The 24,610-nt window shown below is 41.5% G+C and overlaps 1 protein-coding gene across 2 annotated transcripts in view; it reads right to left on the minus strand.

The window, feature by feature from the left end:
• Window positions 1–3,266: 3,266 nt before the first annotated feature.
• LOC125882593 (shaker-related potassium channel tsha2-like) overlaps window positions 3,267–24,610 on the minus strand; it is a 33,711-nt gene continuing 12,367 nt past the window's right edge. The window contains exons 3-4 of one of the 2 annotated variants that reach the window (XM_049566381.1): window positions 11,397–11,654; window positions 3,267–6,138 (exon numbers count right to left, since the gene is read on the minus strand). The gene's annotated coding sequence lies outside the window, so the exon portion shown is untranslated. Of the gene's footprint in view, window positions 6,139–7,894; window positions 11,655–24,610 lie in introns of those variants that run through there. The other variant, XM_049566380.1, reaches the window with a different exon arrangement.

Here is a 24,610-nt window from a genome sequence, read left to right on the forward strand (position 1 = left end):
CAGACCTTCTGTATTGTTGCTTCCTGTTATGGCTTGCCTCATGGGACAGGAGAAGTGAAACCACCTCGGACCGATCAATTATTAATGCGGAGCGGAGCTGCGTTTCAGAAACACAAAGGCAAAGTGATCTCGTCTCTCAGCCGCCCATTCAGTCGATCAGACTGCCACTGATCAAATGTTGCTGTAGTCATAAAGTTATGCTGATGAGGAGAGGACAACTGTGCCTCTTCAGATTTTAAAAATAAAACAGGATTGAAGGAGCTCAACTGTAATGATGTGTCTTAAAAGCAGAGTTTGTCGTTGTGGGGAATGATCTTCTTCACTCTGGTGGAGATTTGGATGAGAAGATCATTACAAATCACCACATCTATTTATTACCCATAAGGCTACAGCAGCAGCCAGTCATCTCAGCTCAGCATAAGTACTGTAAACACTGATTATGATAATACAATGACCTCAGTGTGTTTCCAGGTGTTTGGGAGTTATAGACGACTGCATATGTTGAAAGTAATATAAAGCCTTCATCGTCTTCAAGTGGAGCTGTGTGAAGTCTGACACCGAGTCCTACCTGGGCCTCAGATTATCAGACTATCGCGCCGCATTGCGACGCTCTCTGTCCACACTGGATCCAACAAACCAGAAAAGATGGGCCATTACGTACTTCCTTATTATTGATACTCGCAACAATACTATTAACTCTTTCACTGCCTAAGACAAGTTATCTTGTTTTAGGCTTTTTTTTAATTGCAACGTTATGCTGAATATCTTGTCCAACTCCTCTGTGAAGATCAGACTTGTATCTTCAAAATAAAGTGCAGAAAAATGCATTTGGATAGAAGAGCACGTGCATCTGGTTTGTGGGAGTAGGTACGAGATCAGAGACAACAGCGATTACAGTTTACAGTGTGTTACAGACTAGGATTACAGAAAAGGATTTGGCTTTTTGGACTAAGGATATCGGCGTTTTGTTTCTATCGACTCTGGCTTTACGGACTTTGGATACGGACCTTGGATCACGGTTTGAACGCTACAATGCCGCGGTGTTGTTCGAGGTCTGGGGTTGCCCTCAAGCAACTTACTCTTGTCGAGATGTTAACACCACGAAACGCCAGTGCTACTGGGCCGGGCCAGGCTGTGCCGAGCCGGGCTCCACCGGAGGCCGGTGCGCCGGAGGCTGAAGAGGCGCAGCTCACATCTGCGGCCTCGCCCTTTGATCAGCACGACAGGGTGTTGCTGCCAGCCCAGACTCAGGATCTGGTGATCATGGGGGAAACCGTGTACATAAAAAAAATTGTACTGGCTCACCTGAAAATGACTGCCGACACAAAAACCTCTTTTTCTCAAGATTTTGGTGCCAAAATGGCTTTTTGGGCTAAACTAACCTATATTCAACAGCCAATTACTCAAGACTGGAACAAGTTAGAAACACGCTCTTTTTTGCTGGAAATTAGAGACTCTCTTCTTTCGTTTGGTGGGTTGCATGTGTATATACTAATAGTACATAATATATGGTGAGCTGGAAAATGCCTGGCAAGCTGGTGGATGTTGTTTTGAAAATGCCTGGCAGTGAAAGAGTTAAGGTAACTTGTTGTAGCTACCATACTACTTGGCTTATTTAGGTTTTTGTAGTGAAATAAAGAGGTATCCTGTTGGTAACTCCTCATTTAAACCTTGAGAATCAGCTGTTCCTCATCCATTGCGATGTTTTCAACACAAGTGACAGAATAAAGATAGAAACAGAGCATCAGATTAAACTTCAGCTCAAAACAACGTGCCACATCACATGGCATCGCAACAGTTAGGACAGTCTAACAGAAAACAACGTAGTCAAACTGATGCAGTCGCTGACCTTCACTTGCATTGCATCCAGTTAGGACCTGTTGTAATAAATGTCCCCAAGTGACGTCAGCATTGGTTGGGGCTGAAGACAAGAAGTTTGAAAATAAAAATGAATCTGGAGATGTGAGGTTAGAAATAAATGAGTTTACCAGCCCTCTGTAGCCTGCTCCTCATCTCTGCTGCAGGCTACACTAGTCCCATAACACACCACAACTGTCAGCCTGCCAACTGTTGCTGCTTCCTCTGCAAGCTGCTTTGCAACCTGCCTCCACCCCAGCTCCTCCTTTTCATGCTGTGTCTGACTTATCAATGTCATTTCTGTTTGTCATTGATGCTGCTCTGTTCTGGTCCTGAGGGGTCTTTGCTGCTGCTCTCCCTGCCTTAGGCTTTACATGTAGGCACATGGAAGAGCAGGGAGGTTTGTTCTCACTGCCTCGGACTCTCCTTATATGCACATGGAAGGGCAGAGAGGTGTGCTCTTTCCACCTTAAGGCTTTCCACGTAGGTGCGCTGAAAGGCAGAGGGGCCCCTGAGCAGAGCCATACCGCCAAATATAACACTGCAATAGAAATAAAGTTTTCTTTGTCTAAAGCAGTCCTGACTGAACTGTGTTCCAGCCCTGACCTGTAGTCCTATAAGTAGTGACAGAAAGAATGAGACTGTGGATACAAGCAGCACATATTTGCAGGGTGGCTATGTTCACCCCATGGAACAAAGTTTGGAGCCTTGACATCCAGGAGAAACTTGGAATAAAACCATTGTTCATTTATATCAAAAGGAGCCGCTGGAGGTAGTTTGAATACGTCATGTAGAGGTTGTCCGAGTCTTAGCCAACTAGACAGAAACTCAGGAATAGATCATTACATGATGGAGGAATTGTACTGTATATTCCATGTAGTCTAAGAACTCTGGACGTCCAAGGAAGAGCTGGAGGATGCATCAGTAGAAAGAAACGTCTTGGCTGCTCAACTTAGCCTTATTATGTCCTGTACCTGCAAGCGGCACTAAAAGAATGGATGGATGAATGGCTGAGAACAATGATGACTGCTGATTCAGCAGTTCACAGTACTAATGGTTTGAGTTCAGCTGTGGTTTTTCCATTTGCAGTCTCTGCTGACTCCCTTTGAGCAGTTTTTTTTCTTTATGTAATGGATCTGTTTCCCTGCAGTGCCGAGTCATTCATTTTGAATGAGGCTTAAGATGGCTGGAGTAGCATTAAAGCATGCTACCTGCTGCATCGACATGACTCTGCAAATAGGAGTCAAGAAGTTAGAAAATGATACGACTTCATGCTCCTGTGGGGAAACTTGTCTTGGGCCTGCAGCACCGTGGATCCACAGAAACAATACAAAAGCCACTGAAACTAAAATCTTCACCTATAAGAGTGATTTCTTTAATTTAGTATCACTGTAATACACTGTAGACACTACATGTGACCTCGAACACAACAATCTGACCTGAACAACGTAGAAACAAAGGGGGCATGTTGTACAGTTGAGCACAGTTCATTTATTTATTAAACATAGGTGGTAGAAACATAAAGCCTCGTTAACTTTAATATACATTATGTCATATTATACAAATCATTTACAACATTGCAGTACATTAAAGAGAAAGAAAAGGCCACATTAAACTTAGTCACAACTATTCAGAATGACTCTGTTGTGCATATACAGTATGTACGATCCCAAGCCAAACATATTTTACATTATGAAAGACTTGTTCTCTTTTTTTTATATAACTTTATACCTGTCATACAGTGAAATACACAGATACTCAAGTTAACAAAAATAAAATATTTCAGATTTTAAACACTGAGGACACAAGTTGAGGTTTTGCAGACAGAAAGGTTCTTTTTTTTTTCATCACGGTTGTATCAGTTGTTAGCAGGACTCAGAGTGCAGAAGCAGGAAAACACCATGAGACGAACACACAGTTCAGTGAATGAATACAGGACTGACCTCAAATACATGGAGACAAATTGCATTTGTTACACTCATGCCGGTAAAGGTCTATGATAGTTATTTTTTCTTCTTTTTTTGCAATCTTTCTCACAGTCTTGTTTCAGTCTAAACTCGAAGTTCACTTACCAACATCTTCCAGAGCTTCATTACTAAGAGATGCTAGTGAAAGTCCTGAAAACATACTAAACAGATTTGAGTTGATTTTTTTAACAACTGAATAATGAACTTTCAAGTTAAACATCAGCTTAGTTTTAAGTTTAGATCGGTTTGTAAAACCAACCCAGAGACACTCCGAAGTCGTCAAACACCAGCATTTGGTCAGTGAATTTTGGCGTCAGATACAAAGAAAAAAAGGTATCCTTTCATTTTGGCATGATACGCAGCCGGTCGCTGTTATTCTGTAAGAGCACAAAGGGAAAGCACAGCTGGGCAACAACATAGGTTAAGGGGGTGAAAGTCTGAGTAGGGTGGGTGGGAGTGGTGGTGGATTAGTCCAACAACCACCATCTTTCAGGAGGCCAGTACACGCTTCCCTTATTAATGTTAAGCCAAACCCTATTCTTTTGTCCTAAACCCAACCACGTGCATGTCTTGGCTAAACATAACGCATGTATTTGTTGTTGAAGGAAAAAAGCATCAATTAGCAGTGTTGTACCAACATAGGGCGTTTATTTTGAACATAACTGTATGCAAACTGTACGTTTCCTGTTAAAACGGAAGTGTATTTGAAAACAGACAATGCATGTAACAGGCTGAAGTTGATACAGCGTCAACAATCAACGCATCCAGAGTATTTTGCACGTCATATCTTGACGTGCAAAGTCCATGACCAAACATCGATATGTGACGAGGTCGGAGTGAGAATGTGTTGGTAAAACATAAAATATTAACAATAAAAGTCTCTGGGGATGTGTGTATACGTGAGAGAAAATCAGCCCTAATTAAATTAAAATCTGGTGTCAGTGTTGTAGTTCAGACAAAATGTTTGTTTCACTTTCATCTCAATTAACTTTCACTTAGTTTTACTGATCAGTGACAATAATAACATTGGTCATTACTTTGCAGCCGGACTAAAAAAGAAAAAATGTGCTTGTGAAAAACAAAAGATTGTATGAAGGCGCCCGAAGTGAAGATCACAGTCAACACTTGTACTCTCATGAGCTTCCAAATTAAAGTGATAAGACAGGTGAGGAATGTCAGAGTTTTACAATATAACATTAAACTAAGGAAGCTCAAAGTGGACATGATTGCAGACATTCTTGTAGACCTCTAATCCAAACATCACAATTTACTTCATTATGTTTAGGGACAATATCAAGGGTTAAAATTAAACAACAAACTTAAAAAATGAACAAAAATGTTCATTCACCATGATAAAACAAAATAATTATTTAATAAGATAACTGGCCTAAAAATATCAGTAGTCTTATCTTTCTTTCTTTTTACTTGTTCCATATTTCTTTCCTCTCAAAACACCAACCAGGAAGACTTCTTACTGTACATTCAATACATTAATTTACAATACAATATTTCTATGTGCAACCAGTCGATTGCCTCCCTACAGTGCTAATATAAATACACACTTTCTTCTTCTATGGTACGTCAGATGCATTTGATAGGGTTAGTAACTGAATCAGGTTATGATTAAGGCACTATCAACTTTTTATGCACATATATGGACCACCAGACAAATCACCTTTTGCTGATGATACTGTACTCTTCATGCATTATTGCTTATCGATGAATAACTGTGGTTACTGCATGTTTCTAAGTGACATCTGCTGGTTTTCTGTCTGCAATTAATTTGCAGCTAAACCTATGAAGCATTTCACAACTTAGCATTTCGATTCCGAACTCTGCACACCTTCAGACACCAACGTTGTTATGGTTTCCATGTCAAAGGTCAGTTTATAGATTTGGTTTTAAAAGGTGGAGACACAACAAAACATAACTACCGATGCTTGCCATTGATTACCTTGTTCTTTATTTCTGTTTTATTTAAAAAGCATCTTTTTTATGGTTACAAATTTCCACTTGTAAATCATCATATGAGCATTTCTTTAAGTATTTTTACAAAGTAATGGGTATGTTTAGGATTAGATATTTTGTCGCAAATTGATTCTGGCATCAGTGTCTCGTTATACTCCCCAAATAAATATCCAGGTTTATGAATTGTTAATGTAAGGACTTTATTATTGGATGATTCTGCTTAACGTTAACATTATAAACAGTAAATGTTTTAACATCCAGTGCTTTTAAAGTAAATTTCTTCCTCCAAAAAGGGAGAAATCTTCAGTCAGATATTGCAGGGCCCAACAGGGGTGGGGGTGGAACCCTAAATAAAAAAATAAATACATATATTAGAGGTTATTGTGACTGTTCATATTACTATAATCCAGACAGTCGTTATAGCAGATACTACCAATACTGTAGGAAAATATTACTCCCAGGATTTAATCTATTTTCATATATGTCTTCATATTCCCTTCAAACAATACTGACTGTTTCCTTCAGCATACTGAAGCACACAAAACATGATGCACATTTAAATGTTGAGTCTGTGATTCCTTCTTTCTTAAATGAGTTTCTTTCCTTCAAAGTGTGAGGGGCTACTGTAGGTACCCGCTGATAGGATATCGTAAGGTTCTAACTGTGGTTGAGAAAGGTGATGACAGAGGGCAAAGGACCATGCCTACAACGTCTATATTGCCAAAAGTGGAGAGAAATGGTTTGTCTCAATATGACCAGGAGATGTATCTGTGGGGCGCTGACATTTTGTACCTGCTGCTGAGATTCTGAGATTGCTGTAATAATTCAGTAACGCTGACCACCATTGACGACAGTGATCTCTGTTTGAGGCTGAACTTTAAATTCCAACTGAAAGCATGTTTACTGCTCCCTAAGTAAAAATAATGCTTTTAAATGTAGACTGCCGGTGTTACATCACAGGGAATGAGAGTGCTGCTGTTGCTTTATAGGGAACAAAAGAATGCCAGTGTTACACCATGGGAAATGAGAGAGTGCCAGTGTTGCAGTCTAGGGAACAAGAGGGTGCAGGTGTTGCACTGTAGGGAATGAGAGAGTGCCAGTGTTGCACTGTAGGGAACAAGAGGGTGCAGGTGTTGCACTGTAGGGAATGAGAGAGTGCCAGTGTTGCACTGTAGGGAACAAGAGAGTGCCAGTGTTGCACTGTAGGGAACAAGAGAGTGCCAGTGATGCAGTGTAGGGAACGAGAGGGTGCCGGTGTTGCAATGTAGGGAACAAGAGAATGCCAGTGTTGCACTGTAGGGAACAAGAGAGTGCCAGTGTTGAACTGTAGGGAACAAGAGAATGCCAATGATGCACTGTTGGGAACAAGAGAGTGCTGTTGTACTGTAGGGAACAAGAGAATGCCAGTGTTGAACTGCAGGGAACAAGAGAATGCTGTTGCACTGAAGGGAACATGAAAATGCCACTGTTGCACTGTGGGCAACAAGAGAGTGCCAGTGTTGAACTGCAGGGAACGACAGTGTGTCTGTGTTTTCCTTGCTACTATAGGGAACCAGAGAATGCCATTGTTAGAGAATGAGAGTGCCGCTGTGAGAAGGTGAAGAGGGAGAGTGCCGTTGTTACACTATAGTGAACGAGAGTCAAAGTAAACTAATTTGTGCTGTAGCCTACATGCAATGCCCATGTTGAATTCATGCAAAACTAGGGGGTGTCATCATGAAACCAAAAAATGTAAAGTATAAATTTCTGCCTTTTGGTTTCTATTTTGTTTTGCTCAAAGGAGAACACAGGACAAATTGTACAAAGGGCAGATGTGTATTTTGTAGATGTGTGTTTTAAAATGAAATTTAATTTCAGTTGGACTTTAAAGATCTGTCCCTTCCTCTCCACTACTTTATTCACCACTACATGGATGAAGGTGACACAGATGTGATGACATTTTATCCCAACAAAACACACATTTACACACCCCACAGGCGTACTGTTTAAACCCAGCCTTGCCGTCTTGTGTAAATGTCTATGGCACATGGAAAGCCAGCAAGAAACAGAAAAAGACACATCTGCATGTGCAGTCGTCTGAAACACATGAAGATTGAAGCTGATCAGGATAAAATATTTATTTTATCAAAAATAGATCACAATTGAAGATTGACAAAATAAAAATAGCAACAGTAACTGGAAATAAAAAACAGGGGAAAAAAAGGAAAGAAATCAAAAATGCATTTTGCTTCCACACTGAATTTCCCAGAGCACAGGAATCACTCACACTATTGCTTCGTCCTCTTTTTGCATGAAAATGAGACAATTTGGTGACAAGCCTGAAACTGAACTCTGCAGTCGAGAATGAATGAATGAATGAATGAATGAATAGATGTTAACGTGCAGTGAATATTACGTGATCTGACCTGGCTGAAATGTAGTCACAAGGACATTGCTGCACTCACAGGAGAAATGCTGTTTTAATTGTTGCACATACAGTATGCAGAATACATTAATCATCACCACTAATGCCGAGTCACAGCTCATCAGTGCCTCTGTCAACCAGAAATCACCCTCGGCTGTTTTTATGTCTAAGCAAAGCAGAATTACAACAAGACCAAACTGCAGAGTTGATGCTCGGGTTTGATGGATACAAGTTTTTACAGACCAGTTTCACTGATTTGTGACAATGACAATAACAAGTTCAGCATTTTGGGGAATGATTTTATTCATCATCTTCCCCAGAATCAGGTGAGAAGATGGACTGGGCATCATTTTGTGCATCTCTAGATGGTCCAGGGGGTGCTTAGCCTAGCTTAGCACAAAGACTGGAAGCAGGAGGAAACTGCTCGCCTGTGGTTGATCAAGTGACCAAATTTTGTAGGGATGGCGTTTCTTCATCGGCCAACATGGAAGTTAACTTTGCCCTGTTTCCTTTGTCAGAAAGCCAATGGGATTTAATGATACACATTTTGTTCAATCAGATAAAATTCACAAATTAACTCCACTTTTATAACTTTTGGAGTTTCACATGAATCGCCAGAAGTAAAAAGCTAAAGTTAGACTATAAGCAAACTACACTACAGTTTCATGATTCAATGTCGCCAGCACAACAAGGCTTTAAAGCTGTGTTCGGCATGACGACGTTCTGAGGTCTCATTTAGCCACTTGCGAACAACCGCTCTTTTTAAGACGTATAAAAGCTTCAAAATTTATGACAGGGGGAATTTGCTGACGTATTTTATGGCCGTAGTCTCTTAGGCTTGTGTTAACCACAGACAGATGTTATTTCAGGCAGCTTAACAAAAACCCATTGACTTTAAGACAAGAGCATGTAGTGCTAAAATGCTAACTCATTTCTGGGTTTTAGGACTCATTTCTGCACCACTCTATAACAAAGTAGCATTATTACATATTGTAGGAACAAAATAAAAAATAAGATTGCTAGCTACAAGGATGTAGAGTTGAGAGTGAGCTAAAACTAGGCAACCCGACCATAAAGATGGGACTTTTGAGATGCTAGCAGTCATTGGTCAACAAATAAGTTAGCTGCAATGGCAACTACTTTTAAAACCACAACATGTCATTGTTACATTTCTTTTCATACACCTTTTCAATAACCATTATATAATGAAAAGTGAATTCATTTTTTGAGCTAGGCTAGCAGTTTCGGCCTGCTTCCAGTCTTTGCCAAGCTAGGCTACAGGTGCCTTGGTATACGCCTAAGAATAACTGAGCTAACATCACAGAGTGACACCACCCCCTGCAGCACCAACATTTCATGTCAACATTTCATTCAATTAACGTCAGCTAGCAACTCATAATTAATCTACAAAAATTGATCATTTTCTTTACAGTGAAAATTTAAGATGTCTTTATCTATAATGTTAGTCAGTGCTGCAAGCTAGCTAACGTTGCCAGATAGTTGTCCAGTAATTTATGTAATTGGTGGCTTTAATAACATTTAACGTTAGCATGTACCACCTAGCCAGCTAAGTCTCTGGATCTCAAATATGTTAAACAACTACTAAGTTTGATCACTTTCATCATGGCTGTTGTTGGTCGCAAAGTAGCGCCAGTGTTAACTGATCCTGAATCTAAGTTGTTTTTTAGGCTAGCAGTTTTCATTTGCTTCCTGCTTTTATGCTAAGCTAGAACACATCCTAGAAACTGATATCAGTGCTGCGAAACTAGAATCCATTGTCCCATCTCAAATTTGAAACAGGTTTTCCAAAATTCTTCCCACAAGTGTCAACAATTACGTGTCTGAAATTTACAAGAAACAAACGTCACCCGAGGATTAGGCTCTTGTCAGGGTTGATAAAACCACTGAAACAGCATTTTGCACCATCAGCTGACATAAAACTTAATTTTCATTAAAACCTCAAACTACTTTGTCTAGGTTTTACAGTTTTAAGACAGGCTGACCCACTCCATTTATTAATGGTAGGAAACTTCTGCAACACATTATTGCCCTTAAATCAACGACTAATTCAAAAACAGTCACATTCACTCACACAGACTTCTGAAACAATTTCACCAGTAAATTAAAATGTGCAAAGAAAATGGTGCTGTCAGGTTCTTAGCTGTTCTGCTGAAGTCAGGCTGGATGACATCGGATGTTTATTAAAAGGATTCATGTAATTCAACCCTAGTTAATATGGTTTTGTTTACATATCCTGGAGCGTCTTTAGCATTTTTGGGGCTTCTCTGAGTTATCAAATGGCAGTTTATAGAGCGTTTGCGTTTCATGAATTGCACCAGAAAATTCGAGAGACATTTAAATACTTAATCCAGGTCTGATGACAGTGTTCAGATAACGCAGGGACACTGACATCACTCAGGTGTTAAAGCTTCTGTCATTAATGAGCGGACACTGAGGTAGATGTTATCGATAATAACAGATATACAGCATTCTGATCAAAAGCCAAACACAATCAAAAATATTCAAAGAAAATCAGATGTCAAATGTCTGCAATAAATGCGTTTCTTTTTTTTTTTGTTAATTTTCCACACGAACATTCTTCATATAGGGGCAGGGTTTTTTTTCCTTTTTTTTTTTTTAAAGTAGACATTTTCATCAGAGCTGCCCTCTGGAGCTGCTTTGTTTTTACCAAGGCAAAAAAAAAAGAAAAAGAAAGAAAAAACAAGAAAATAAAATAAAAACACGTTAGCAAAAATGTTAAAAATCTACAAAATAATTAACTAATTCCTCTCCATATAAAACATATACAGTATGACACTTTAAAAAATATAGATTTAGCAACTAACTCCACCAGTCGAACAGAATTATCTCAATAAACTTGATATTGATGAGTTGTTGTTGTTGTTGTTGTTGTTGTTGTTCCCATGTTTCAGATTAGCGGTGCTGGGTTGAGCCGTCAACACAAAAGTCAGACTTGTTTTCTTCTGTTTACATGCTCTACTTTCCAAGCATGCAATAATATGTTTTGGTTTGAATATGATATGCAACGTACAGACAAGGACTTACAAGTTTCTTTTTCTCTACAGCAACAGGAGCAGTCTCCCAAAAAACATCTATTCATGAATATATGGAGGACTCCGTTAGCCAGCAGACATGTTGTAAATATATGTTGCAGATGATTCAAGTAACATTTGTCGTACCTCAGAGTCCCACTGTAGCTTTGCTCTGTGCAAAAATCAGTCAGGGTGTCCTCTTGTAATGGAAAGGCGTCTCATAGCTCTGTGTTCTCTATGAGTGTCAGTGTTTTTATCCAGAGTTTGTTTTATTTCACCTTCATCAGAGGAAGGAAGAAGAAGAGGAGGAGAAAGAGGAGGAGGAGGAGGAGGAGGTGCGGGGCAAGCAGGGATGGCGTATTCTTTTGGTTTGACGAGGTGGAGGTGTGGCTCATCGTTCTGCACCTGGAGAACAAAAAGAAAACATAGTAAAGTATTGATTCTTCACATTCAGGATGAAAATGACTCCAACCTCGTCACATATCAACGTTTGGTCATGGACTTTCCACATCTACATATGACGTCCAATGTATCCTGGGTGTGTTGGTTGTTGACGCTCTGGGACACTGGCTCTATTTTGGGGCCCCTTTTGTTTTCTCTGTATCTTCTGCCCCTTATCTTAAAGAAGCATGGCGTCACTTAACACATATATGCAGACGACTCCCGAATTTACTTGCCTGTCAAAAGGCTCAACAACTGCTCCCTGATGCCCCTGTTTGAGTGTCTCAAAGGTATTAAGGCATGGATGGCACTAAACTTCCAGCGTCAAAATAGACAGTGCTCTTAAACTTGATAAGCAGATAAATGCTGTAGTGAAGTCCAGTTTTTATCATTTGAGGCTTGTGTCCAAAATCAAACCTGTGCTTTCTTTTAATGACCTTGAGTGGGTTATCCATGCTTTTGTTTCAAGCCGTTTGGATTACTGCAACGCACTGTATGTGGGGCTAAACCAGGCCTCCCTAGCACGTTTGCAGCTTGTTCAAAACCCTCCATTGGCTTCCAGTCAAGTTTAGAATTGATTTTAAGATTTTATTGTTTGTTTTTAAAGCGCTGAATGGGCGAGCTCCCCAATACATCGTCGACCTCCTAAAGTGTACACCCCCTCAAGGTCACTGAGGTCGGCCGATCAGCTGCGGCTTGTGGTCCCAAAAAGCCGTTTGAAAATGAGAGCAGCACTTTGGTAACTTCGTGTTTTTGAAATGTGCTATATAAATAAGATGGACTGGACTGTGTCAACTTCGGCCCTTTATATGCATTGTGTCTTTTCAAAATACACTTCTGTTTTCACAGGAAATGTACAGTTTGGTACAGTCTCTTTCAAAATAAAAGCACTACGTCAGCACGACACTGCGAATTGATGTTTTTTTTTCCTTCAACAACAAACGCACGTGGTTGGGTTTAGGAAAAAAGAACAGGGTTTGGCTTTACATTCATACAGGAAGTGACCACTGGCCTCCCAGGTGAACATCTATGATTGGTGGACACATTCACCACCCCTCCCACCTGCTCGACTCTGACTTTTCACCACTTAATTTATGTTGTTGTCTGACCACATCTCCCCTGGTGCCATTACACCATGGGGTGTTATGCCAATGTGAAAGGTCGGCTTTTTTTGTCAGGTGTCAGATGCATGAGTCACTGCCCAAGTGTCAGTATTCAACGACTTTGGAACGAGACCTGGTTGCCAAATCACGTTATCGCACCTAACTGCAGCATCTCTGGAAGTATTGAGTATATTTTCAAGAGATGCTCACAGCAACTTTATCTTCTTAGGAAACTTAGCGGCCTTGGTGTTAGTCAGCAGATTTTAGATTTGGTGTACCAAACAATGGTTGTTTAATGTTACTGGTACAGTGATCTGACCTGCACATCCAAGAATAAACTCTCTAGGATTGTGACACTGGTGAGTAAAACAGTAAAATAGTTGGCAGACCACAAAAGCCCCTGACCCAACTCTTTACATTAAGGACAAGGAAGAAAGTAAGGAGTATCTTGACAGGTAGCTCTGTTGAAACATAAACCAGTGTATCTGCTACATAACAAGCTATAAATGTAAAATATCTGTGCTCTGCAGAGTCGTACAGTGCCAACATTTTTTCTGGCGACTGCGTTGGATCTGGAAACTCTGACACTTGAACATACACGCTGTGAACAAGTCATCATGTTGAACTCACAATCTGCACACTGACATCTTTATACGTCTCTTTTTACTTGCCCAGTGTCTGCGTCGCCCACACTCACACACACTCACACACACACACACACACACACACACACACACACACACACACACACACACACTCTCTCTCTCACACTCCAGGCCATCTCCATCACTACAGTCACATGCTGAGGAAGCAGAGCCAAGGACAGGACAAACCAGCAGCCATCACTTCCTGTTTATTCTGTCTCGATGGTGCACACTGAGAGCAGCCGAGCTGTTGTCATACACCGAGACGTCGACCGACAACAAGAAGCAAACAAATGTTAAAGGGTCACTGCAGCCTGAGCAGCAGGGGACACTACAGTAAATATCAGGTTGTATGAAATAGTGCCAGAGAACCAAATGATTATTTTTATTTATTTGTTTTTTGTAGGAAATTCAGACAAAAGCAGTGATTTCTAATCAAGTAAATATCCTTTATGTAAACCCTGTAAACTGTCAGCAGGGGGAATGTTTGAGAAATCAACACTTTAGATTAGTCACTGATCATTTTACCCTTGAATTACTTCATATGTTCACTAGAAATAATAAATCCCGAACGACTACATCTTGCTCTCAGTTCATGTAATCTGCTCCTTCCTTCATTTTTCAATAGAGCAGCAATGAACCTTTGATTTCAAAGGTAACACAACATGTACACTACCTCAGTCCACAACCAAAATCATAAAAACACACAAGTTAAATGCAACTGGGTTTTAAAAAAGTTCATATTTGAGTAATTAAGGCAAAAAAAATCTTCTTGCATAGATGCCCTGCGTTAGTGTTACAAAAACATTCAAACAATAAAACAAAGGAACATTTAACATGAGGATCAAAATATAAACAGATATAAACCAATGATAAACAACAGTATGGCATTAAAGTCTAGTTTATGCCAAAATAGAAAATAAAAAATATACACTTAAATCAAAAGTGATTTGATTTTGGTGGTCACAGGTCAAAGGTCAAAGGTCAAAGGTCACTATGACCTCACAAAACATGTTTTTGGTCATAACTCAAGAATTCATTCGCTAATTATGACAAAAATGTCAAATACGATAAAATTATGAAAGGATGACATTATATATCCAAAAGGTCAAAGGTCAACTTCACTGTGACATCATAATGTTCTGCAAAAACATTTTTCTGGCCATTATTCAACATCAACAGAGGTCAGATCAGACACTAATCTGACATTTATCTTGAAACTGTGCTGACTGTGTAGATCTGTGCTGCCCAGGGGAAGATGCGTGTGAAGCATCCATGTTTTTGCAACTTGACAGGTGTCGTTGTGCATTCTTTTGTGTCTCTTTGTGTTTGTTCTCATTTTTGTGGTTATTTTGTGTCTCTTTGCAGTTCCTCTAGATCTCTTTGTGGTAATATTGAATGTATTTGTGGTCGGTAATTGAGTCACATTTTATAAATGAAGGCCAAACCCGGTCTCACTCCAAAGTCATTGAAATCCGGCGCTTGGGCAGTGACTTGTGGCATCAGAAACCAACAAAAAAAGGCTCCCTTTAATGTCGGCATGATACCCAGACGGTTGCTGTTAAGGTTTAGCTGCACCCGTTGGTGTCAGGGGGTAACATGGTGGGACAAGGATGAAATTTAAGGTGGCGAACGTCAGAGTAGGGCTGGTGGGAGAGGTGGTGGATGGGTCCAACAAACACTGACTTTCACCCCAGAGAGCCCTGTTCTTTTTTCCTAAACCCAACTAGACTCACAAGTCAGTCTTTATACGCTTTGCTTAACTAAAGACTGATGTCTTTCTCCCTGATTTTGTGTTCAGATGGACGGATACAATTTCAGAGTTTAAAAAAACTCCCTACGTTGCAGAACCAATAGTAAATCTGTAGGGCGGTCCTTCGGTGGCTCGCTGAACTCTTGTGCTCGTAAACATAGTTCGACTAGAAACACGTGTAGCGGTACAAAATGGCTCAAGTCGCTGTAAGTCCTTCATTTCCACAATCTTGTGGACTGAGCACATGTTTGAGAAAACGGAGTTAAATCTCTCGGCATCCATTTTCAAGCTCTCTGTGTGTTTGTTTCCTTGCGGACAAGAAAAGGGGGAGCGCACATTTCCGGAAGGGCGTGTCCTTTTCAAAAATGCAAGAGGCGTTGCTTTGTTGCCGGCCGTTTGCTCCCGTGTGTTAAACACACTTTAGAAAGGAGTGTCCCCAGACTATCAGAAGGCAGAGATCTCTGATTGTCTGGTGGCGAGACTAAAACCCAACCATGTGTGTTTGTTGTTGAAGGCAAAAAATGTCAATTCGTGGTGTTGCACCAATGCAAACTTCCTGTGAAAACAGATGTGTATCTTGAAAGAAGACAATGCATGTAACAGGCTGAACTTGACACGGTTTCCTACAACATCAACAACCAACACACCCAGGGTACCTTGCACGTTTTATGTAGATCTAGAAAGTTCATGACCAAAATGTGATTGTGACACGGTTGGACTGAGAATGTGTTGGAAGGCCACGAAGGCCCCTGACACTTTGGGCCCCTGGACCTGGGCCTGTTCAGGCCTGTTTGCACTGTGGTGTGCGGTTGTATTTTCTGTCTGTTGTCTTTACACTTTGTGAGTTTACTTTGAGTATTCCTCACACTAAGAGGCAAAGAGATCTTGTGGAACATGATGAATTTGCTGCTCATCTCCCAGTTGACACACGCACACAAACACCTGCATGAATATCGGCAACTGACGTCTGTTGGGCTGATGGTGAAAATGTGAACATGTCAGCCAACACTAGAAGACTTAACTTTTAAAAATGACAGTATACTGGCCAGTAGTAAGTTGTTATTTTGGGATAAACACATAATATACTTTTGATTTTGAATTTCTGTTTCCCAAAGACCTCGAAATGCTGTGAGATGCTCCTTTATTACATCCAGAAGAAGATGCTTTGAGACCGCGTTGGACTCTAAACATTGTCGTGTTTACAACAGGCCGCAGCACCAACACAGGAAACACATCACACCTGTACCAAACTGCACTGTCACCAGCCGGGGCCCTCTGAGATTAAACCTCCAGGGACCACAGGAGGTTTTTTAATCCAGCCAGAAACTCACTTTACTGACCCAGTTTAATCTCAGCTGTCAGATACAGACGCTGGTGGGAAATAATATTACTATAAAAATCTTGAGCAGAGCGGACGTGATGAGCTGAAACAAGACAACGCAGCAGACGGTGATCCGGACCAGAAACAGAAACAGCCCAACCAGCTGTGTACCGCATGTCATTTGTATAACAACCCAGTAGAAACTGCTCTCTGCAGTTTGTCGAGCTTCACTTCACTCCAGCAGATACAAGGTATTATCAGCTGGCATCTTTCAGCATGGCTGCACAGTTTTTCATGTAGTAACCACTAAAAATAGACTGTTCTCCAGAAAGGGAAATGAAAGGGGACATCAAGTAATAATCAATATAAAGCCACAGAAAAAGGAATGATGAGGTTTAATTGACTGATGTCACTCTGCAGGGTGTTGTGCTTAATTCATTCTTTCAGTTAGTTAAACAATGTTGTTTATCCTGCTGCCGCTCAGCTGGATAAACCTTTGTTCAAACCAATGTGAACCCTCCACTGTGCACTACAACCTTCACCAGACTGCCACATTTCACCAGCTATGGAGTTACTGAAAAATAATGAATGACACAAGTAAATGATTTTCTGATGACCTCATGGGTCAGTGTATTTTGTCTTGCTTGTACCGCTGCAGCACTTTGCAGAGGCCTGAAATGAACGCCAAATCCTCAAAAAGTGACAAACCAAGCCTGATCCTAACCAGACCATGACCTGAACCTACCCTGATGCAAACCCGACTTTAAATTAATCATAACCTGACTTTAAAGCTGAGGTCGGCACTTTTATTTTGGCGTCTCAGAGAGAGGGCATTCCTGTTGGCTGTTCTACAAACGCAGATGTGTGTTCACGTCTCTTCAGAAGGTGAAAGCCTGATCAGAATCCTGCAGGGAAAGTTGTATTCCAGCATTGAATGTTTACACTGCAAAGCAACCCGAAAAAGGAGGACCGACGTTTCAAAAAGAGAGTCTAAAAGAGAAAAACAGTGTTTCGGAGATGGAGAGAAAATGATGCTAATACTTTGGCATTCTCCTAACCTGAGCTAAAGGTGCACAGCTTTAAGTTCACAATTATGTAGCTAACGTTAGCTAGAGCCTTAAATCACAGTGTCCTACACCTCACTTCCCACTGCTACAAACCAACTCTCTCAGAGAGGAACAGGCAGCAGCTCTGGAGACTAACAGGAAAGACATTTGCAGGAAAGCCCAATCAGTGTTTTTTCAGCATTGGCAGTATAAAAACAAAATCGGGGAGTGTAGCAAAATGCCGCCTACCTACTTTTGTTTACACAGAATGCTTCTTTTTCGGGTCAATGGGGGGCGTTAGCAAGTAACAAAACGTGTAGCTCAGCGTGTGACGTTAACAGTGACGTGGGAGGGAAGCCGCGGCTGGTCAGTCCTTCTGTGATTCTCTCGTAAGTCGGCCCGTCCTTCACCGTCCCCGTCATCTGACGGTTAATGGCCTCTTCGTTTGCGAGGACAAGGAGGGCGCACAATTCCTTGTCTCCTCAGTTGCTCATCTTTACAGTGTCTGTCAGGTTTGTGTTTCCCTCTTGCTACTAGCTGCTCGCTAATTCCTGCTATCAGCTGTTTCCTGTTTATCCACCGCCAGTGGCTCGCACATGCGGTGTCATCAACAGCTCCTCCCACAAGTCATCAACAGCTCCTCCCACAAGTCATCAACAGCTCCTCCTGTTGCAGAAAGCGCCTCAGTCTGTTTAAACTAAAAGGGTTCCACCAATATGTCTACCCTACGAGGTGGAAAATTGGGCACCTCGGATCAACTCGCCAATCCGGCTCTGTGTGTCTAAACGCTCGCAGCTTGCCGGCAAAACGGCCCAACATTCGCTGAAAATCTGGCAGTGTAAAAGGGGCTAGTGGCCGCAGCAGCTTGGAGTCAGCCACACAAACCCCAGCTCCAGGGAACAGGACAGCCCCAACACCCCTCCAGATCAGCAAACTTTAGGTTGCTGCTGTTACGCAGCTGCTGCTGCTGGACACCAGCTCACTGTGACTTCCGGTACTGCCCACTTTCCTTCCACAGAAGCAGTCCACAGTGGTAAACACTACACAGAACTGTGCATCTGTTTGAAAACGGTTAAAACGAATACCTTATTGTACCAGAGGCACTGTGAAGCAGCAAAGCAACCTTACGTGTGTTTTTCACATTAAATTACATTTGTTACAATAATCCACTTAATTTATTCGGTACCAGTTCTTATAGCCTACGCTTCCACACACTGCTAAGTCTTTCGGCCAAAACCTGATCCTGACCTTACACATATTTATTTTAATATCCAGCCGGCCTCTAACTCAGTCCACACACCTGAACACGCACACAATAATGACATGTGATTCATCAGACTATGTAAGGGGACGAAAGGTAACAGTTGGGAGAAAACTGCAGTATACAGTGGAGGGTGTACAGGGCTCTGCTCTAATATACATAATATGAACCATGAATATTTGAATATATCAATACAGTAGCAGCAATAACTTCATATGTGTGCAACCTTAGAATAAACCTTAATAATTCTCTCCTCCGACCAGCAGGAGGAGCTGTAGCCTCGGTGCAGCTGAAACCAGCAGCCTCCCAGCTGTCAGAGTGAATCTCTTGATGATAGAAAATAATGCAAACGCTCCAGCAAATCAGAATCCAGTATCCTCTGTTGCTATGGTAACAGTCACAATACATATCTGATCAATGTCACCTGTGTGTGATCATGTTTCCTCCACATGCTTACACTGAACACACACATGAAAAAAAAAAACAGCTGGACTCTGGCTCCTGACTTACAACAACAATGTAAACAGTCCAAACACCTCAGCATCATGTTATGTTATGTGGATGTTGTGATCCCGTCGCCATGGCGACGGCCGCTCAGCAGCTGCTGTCACTGATGGTTTAGTGTTGTGCGGCTCAAGGTCTCGTGACTGTAATTCATCAAGTGTAAGTGACATAAGTGTCTTTAAATAACTCTGACCTCCGACCTGCTCCAGCGTGTCACATGGAGCCGTGTGGAGACTGAACTGCAGGTTGAATCACAGCTGGACGCCACCGATAACAGCTGATTCTCACAGATTTATCAATCACTCATCACACAGTTGTTCTTATCTTCAGTACAGACTCTCAGCTGTCCATCAGCAGGATATTTTAAGTTTGTGCACCAGATGGAGACAGATGTTTATAATTCAGTTACAAATTAGGTTCAGCACCTTTTTATGTCTCAGTGACCAATCAGAACAACAGTACTGTCAAAATGTCTTTTACTGTGAAAGTTGATTACGTAGAAGAAAGAAATGAAGTTAAAGATGCAACATGCTTTTTAAAATAATAATAATAATAATAATGATAAGAACGAAAGGAGCACCATGCAAAAGTTTGAGGTCTCAGACCTTAATGAGCTTGTTAGGGCTCTGGCTTGTTCCCAGTCATCGTTAGGAAAGGCCAAGTTATGTAAGTTTCAACTGACTCCTGAAACCTTGTCCCAACAATCAGCAGCCATGGGCTCCTCTCAACAGCTGCCCAGCACTCTGACAACTAAAATAACTGATGCCCACAAAGCAGGAGAAGACTACTGTGGAGGTCAAGCTGAAAAACTTTCAGAGAGAGCTGCTCCTAGATTGTTAGGAAGGAAAATCAAAACCGTCATTTGACTGCAACAATTAGTGCTGTTCAGCTACACCCGTACAAATATGACCTTCATGGAAGAGTCATCAGAAGAAAACATTTCCTGTGTCCTCACCACAACATTCAGCCTCACAAGTTTGCAAAGGAACATCTGAACAAGCCTGATGCTTTTAGGAAACAAGTCCTGTGGACAGATGAAGGTAAAACAGAACTTTTTGGACACAATGAGCAAAGGTATGTTTGGAGAAAAGAGGGTGCAGAACGAACGTAGCATTATCAGGGAAACAATAGGGCGCTTCCTGTGATGCGTTGATAGCACGTTTACTGTGTTCTTTTGACCCGTCTGCATACAGGGAGAGATTTCTATTTGTCCCAGACATTTTTTCTATCGTCCCTAGAGTGACACGACACCTTTAGTCCTGAGTCCTGATTTTTAACCTGTGCAAAACTGATGTGAGACAACACAAAAACATCAACCACCGTGAATGTCATCTTATTTAGTGATAGGTTGAGGCCAGTAAGTCAGTGCATCCCATATATTTTTATATCTAAAGTACTATTCAGAAGGGATTAGTTTTACACAGGGATGTGGACTGATGTCAGTTCACCACAGGATGTCTGTAATATAAATGTCCGATTCGCACAGGACAAGAAATCTCTGTAATTCTACCAGAGATGGGAGTGGTTGCGCCCTGATTCATATTAGGCCTACCTAACACAACCAGAAGTCTCGTGGCTCTGAAAAGTGCTTTCTTCTCGACCTTTTTTGATTGGTCTCCCACGTAGGGCTGTACGATCATTAGAAGAATGTTCGCTATCACGACTGCTGACAACACCGAGTGCTTCTTCAAGCGCCTCCATCATCGGAAGGACGCAGAAAAATGGTTGGAAACAGGACGTGACGAAATATTTACATATATTTTTACAGAGGATCGTTTTCGCACGGGATTAATATTACCCGAGGTGTTTTCTCTGGATCGTTTTACAGAAGATAAAAGTCGCCATAATTTTTACTGACATTATCCGAAATGATTACAGACATGGCACGTTCGGACGGGACTAAAATCCCTGGTAATAATTACTTTACCCCACGTCTCCACGTTAAACTAATCCTGTCCGAATAGAGTGCCGAAGTCACGCCCCTTCCGGTAGAGCTCATGGGACCTTAGATCGGAAAAAATATGAATGGCAGTGAATGAGGAGAGCGATATTATCTTTTGGTCCCGTTTGAGTTGTGACATGAAATCTAAATATGTTGTTAATGAATTTAAAACATAAATATTAAGGTCAAGAAAGTCGTACTTTGTGGTAAAACTGTTGAGATATAAGCTGTTTAATTAGAAAGACTCAACAGTACAGAGGAGGAGGTCACGTGTGTGATGTCATAGCTTTCGCTCGCTTCCTGCAGCTTGGCCTCCCCGCTGAAATTCCACTGTTTTATGATTAATCGATTTATGATTGAAGATGTCTGTGTGTTTTGTGCCAGGTTGCAGTCACTCCAAGCTGCAGGAAGCGAGCGAAAGCTGTGACGTCACATGCGCGACCGCCTCCTGTGTAGTCTTTCTAATTACGTTTTTTTCAAAAGCTTATATCTCAACAGTTTCACCACAAAGTATGACTTTCTTGACCTTAAAATGTATGTTTTAAATTCATTAACGACATATTTGGATTTCATGTCACAACTCAAACGGGACCAAAAGATAGTATTTCTCTCCCCATTCACTGCCATTCATATTTTTTCCAATCTAAGGTCCCATGAGCTTCACAGGAAGGGGCGTGACTTTGGCACTCTGTAGAGCTTTACTGTGTGAATTAAGTTTATTCTAACCAAACCAGAGTTGGTGATTGTTGGAACAGTGGAAAGACAAACCAAGATGGTTTCTTTGAGTTTTATTTTGTTTCTGTCGCCACTGAAGCAAATGCATTTAATGATGATAAAATGAGTTTCTTTACATGGAGTCTGGGGGGTTTTGCAACAATGACTTTGCAGCTGTTTCTGGTTAAACAAAAAGGATCTTACTCTTTACACTTTAGCCCTGTTCGGACGGGATTAGTTTTACATAGGTACGTGGGGTAAAGTAATAATTACCCGAGATTTTAGTCCCGTCCGAATGTGCCATGTCAGTAATCATTACCGCACGATGTCAGTAAAGATTACCGCGACTTTTACCTTCTGTAAAAGGGTCCCGGACAATTACCTCAGGTGATACTAATCCCCTGCGAATAGACCAGCAGTAAATATGTGTGTAGATATTTCATCATATCCTGTTTACAAGTGGTTTTTTGCGGGTTTTCAAGCATGGAGGCTCTTGAAGAAGCACTCAGTTTTGCACTTCACAGTTGGGCAAGTCCGTGTGAAACCTCAGGTACTGTGGGCCTACGACGAACACGATTCAAGTGTGTTCGAGTGTGGTACGCACAGGAAGCAACGTCATACACACATGACGACAGGAGGGGACGGCGGTGCGTGAATGGATTTACCCCTCCCACTTGTGGTAGTTTTACTGATATTTCTTATGCCGTGTGAATTGGCCATTAATATTACGACGTCCTGTGGTAAAGTGACATTACCCCACGTGCCCATGTAAAACCAATCCTATCCCAATAGTGCTATAGACTAACAATCTGAGCCTATCACCTGGCAAAAACAACACGTACACATCACATACAGTGACAGTGTAAACATGCCCTGAGTTACATAACAGCCTGTCTCTGAATATTGGACCAACTTCAATATTTCTGTTCTCCTAAGTCACTTCGACACAGACCATGGGGAAACAGGCTCCATGTTGACAAATACCAAACTTATCCTTTAAATGTGACGTAAAAATACTGATGTGTTTTTAAATCTCCTCCATCGTGTGTTTTGTTTTAACCCCTGCCCTCCCTCTGTCTCTGCAGTCCTTCCTCCGTCTCTACCTCCACGCTGCTGTTGTGCCTGTTTGTCTTTCATGAAGTGGAAAAAGGAGTGGGTTGGGTGGAGGTTGGGTTGGGGGGGTGGTGTAACTCACTGCAGGCCACTTGAGGCTTCGGGACAGATTCCCTCAGCAGTGACAAAGAAGCTAACAATAGCTGTCAGAGTGTAACTCTGCCCCGTCAACAGCAGCAGTGTCATCCAAGGGGAAACCTGTTTACCTCCGCCTGCACCAGCTGCATATGTTCACAGAGGACATGCAGGGCAGGAGGAGGGAGGAGGCAGGAGGAGGAGGTGGGGGTGGGGGTGACTTCACAAGAGGAGGTTTTGACCAAAAACCCTCCCAGCGGGGACACAGTCAGTTAGCATGATGCTTGTTCGAGCTGTCATGCCTGCTGCTCTCAGTCTGTTATGTAAGTGTAACATGGTGGATGTGAGGTGGAGGAGCGCACTCTGAACATGGTTTATTTTTCCTCCACGTCATCTTCACACTCAAAACAAACAGCTAACGTCTGCGAGCTGCACAGGACGGCTCTGTGATGTTCTTATACTGCAGAGAGGTCGAGGAGGAGGTCGAGTCAGATGGGTGGACCTGACGTGCACCTCCCCAGAAATGTAACTACATGTCGCGGTGACGCAGACCTCCTGTCTGTCTCTGTAAGATGAAACCATTTCCCTCAGTGGAAACAAAGCTTTGATTTACTTTAGTTTCACAGATAAGAAACAATAAATTGTGAAGACAATAAAGCCTCCACTAAAATAGCATTTTAAGTGTGTGATTTATCCTGGCTTTAGAACCTCTGAGAGAACAGCAGCGGAAGATCTGAAGGAACTTGTCGGAACACAAAATGAAAGGAAGTCGCTGCTATATGAAGGTGTCAGATTGTGTAAGGCTTCGTAGATCAGTAACTCTGAAATCAGTTCTTAAACATACAGGTAACCAGTGCAGTGCAAACAGAGAGGTTATATGATCTCTCTCTGACTGCAGCCTTCTGAATGAGTCTTTTTAAGGACACCAGTAAAAAGAGAGTTGCAATAATCTAAGCAGCTTGTGATGAAAGCATGTGTCAGCATTTCAGCATGGCTGAATTTTGGCAACATTCCTCAGATGAAATAATGTTTTTGCGAGCCTGTTAAAATGACTAATAACATTAAGATCAGAGTCTGAAATCACTCCCACATTCATAACTTGTGTTTTAATCTGTCTGGACAGGCCGACAAACACTGACTCTAGTCTCTGCCTCTCTGCCACTGTTTTTAAAAATCAGTGAGACGAGTTAAAAAAGATAATTTAGCATAATAATGCAAAGAGCTGCAGCTTTATATTGATTAAAATGTTTAAAATGAACCAATGAAATTCACACTGGTAGACAGACAATAAATAAACTGCACTAAATGCACTGTCCTGTGAACAGTAATGCACCAACATTCATATACAATCCACAGCTGTTAAATGTCCACCTCTCTAAACCAGTTCAAACACAAACTCAACATCATGACCTTTACTGCAGGACTCTTGTAACATACTGACTTC

Source organism: Epinephelus fuscoguttatus, linkage group LG22 (genome assembly GCF_011397635.1).
Source record: "Epinephelus fuscoguttatus linkage group LG22, E.fuscoguttatus.final_Chr_v1".
Taxonomy (NCBI): Eukaryota; Metazoa; Chordata; class Actinopteri; order Perciformes; family Serranidae; genus Epinephelus; species Epinephelus fuscoguttatus.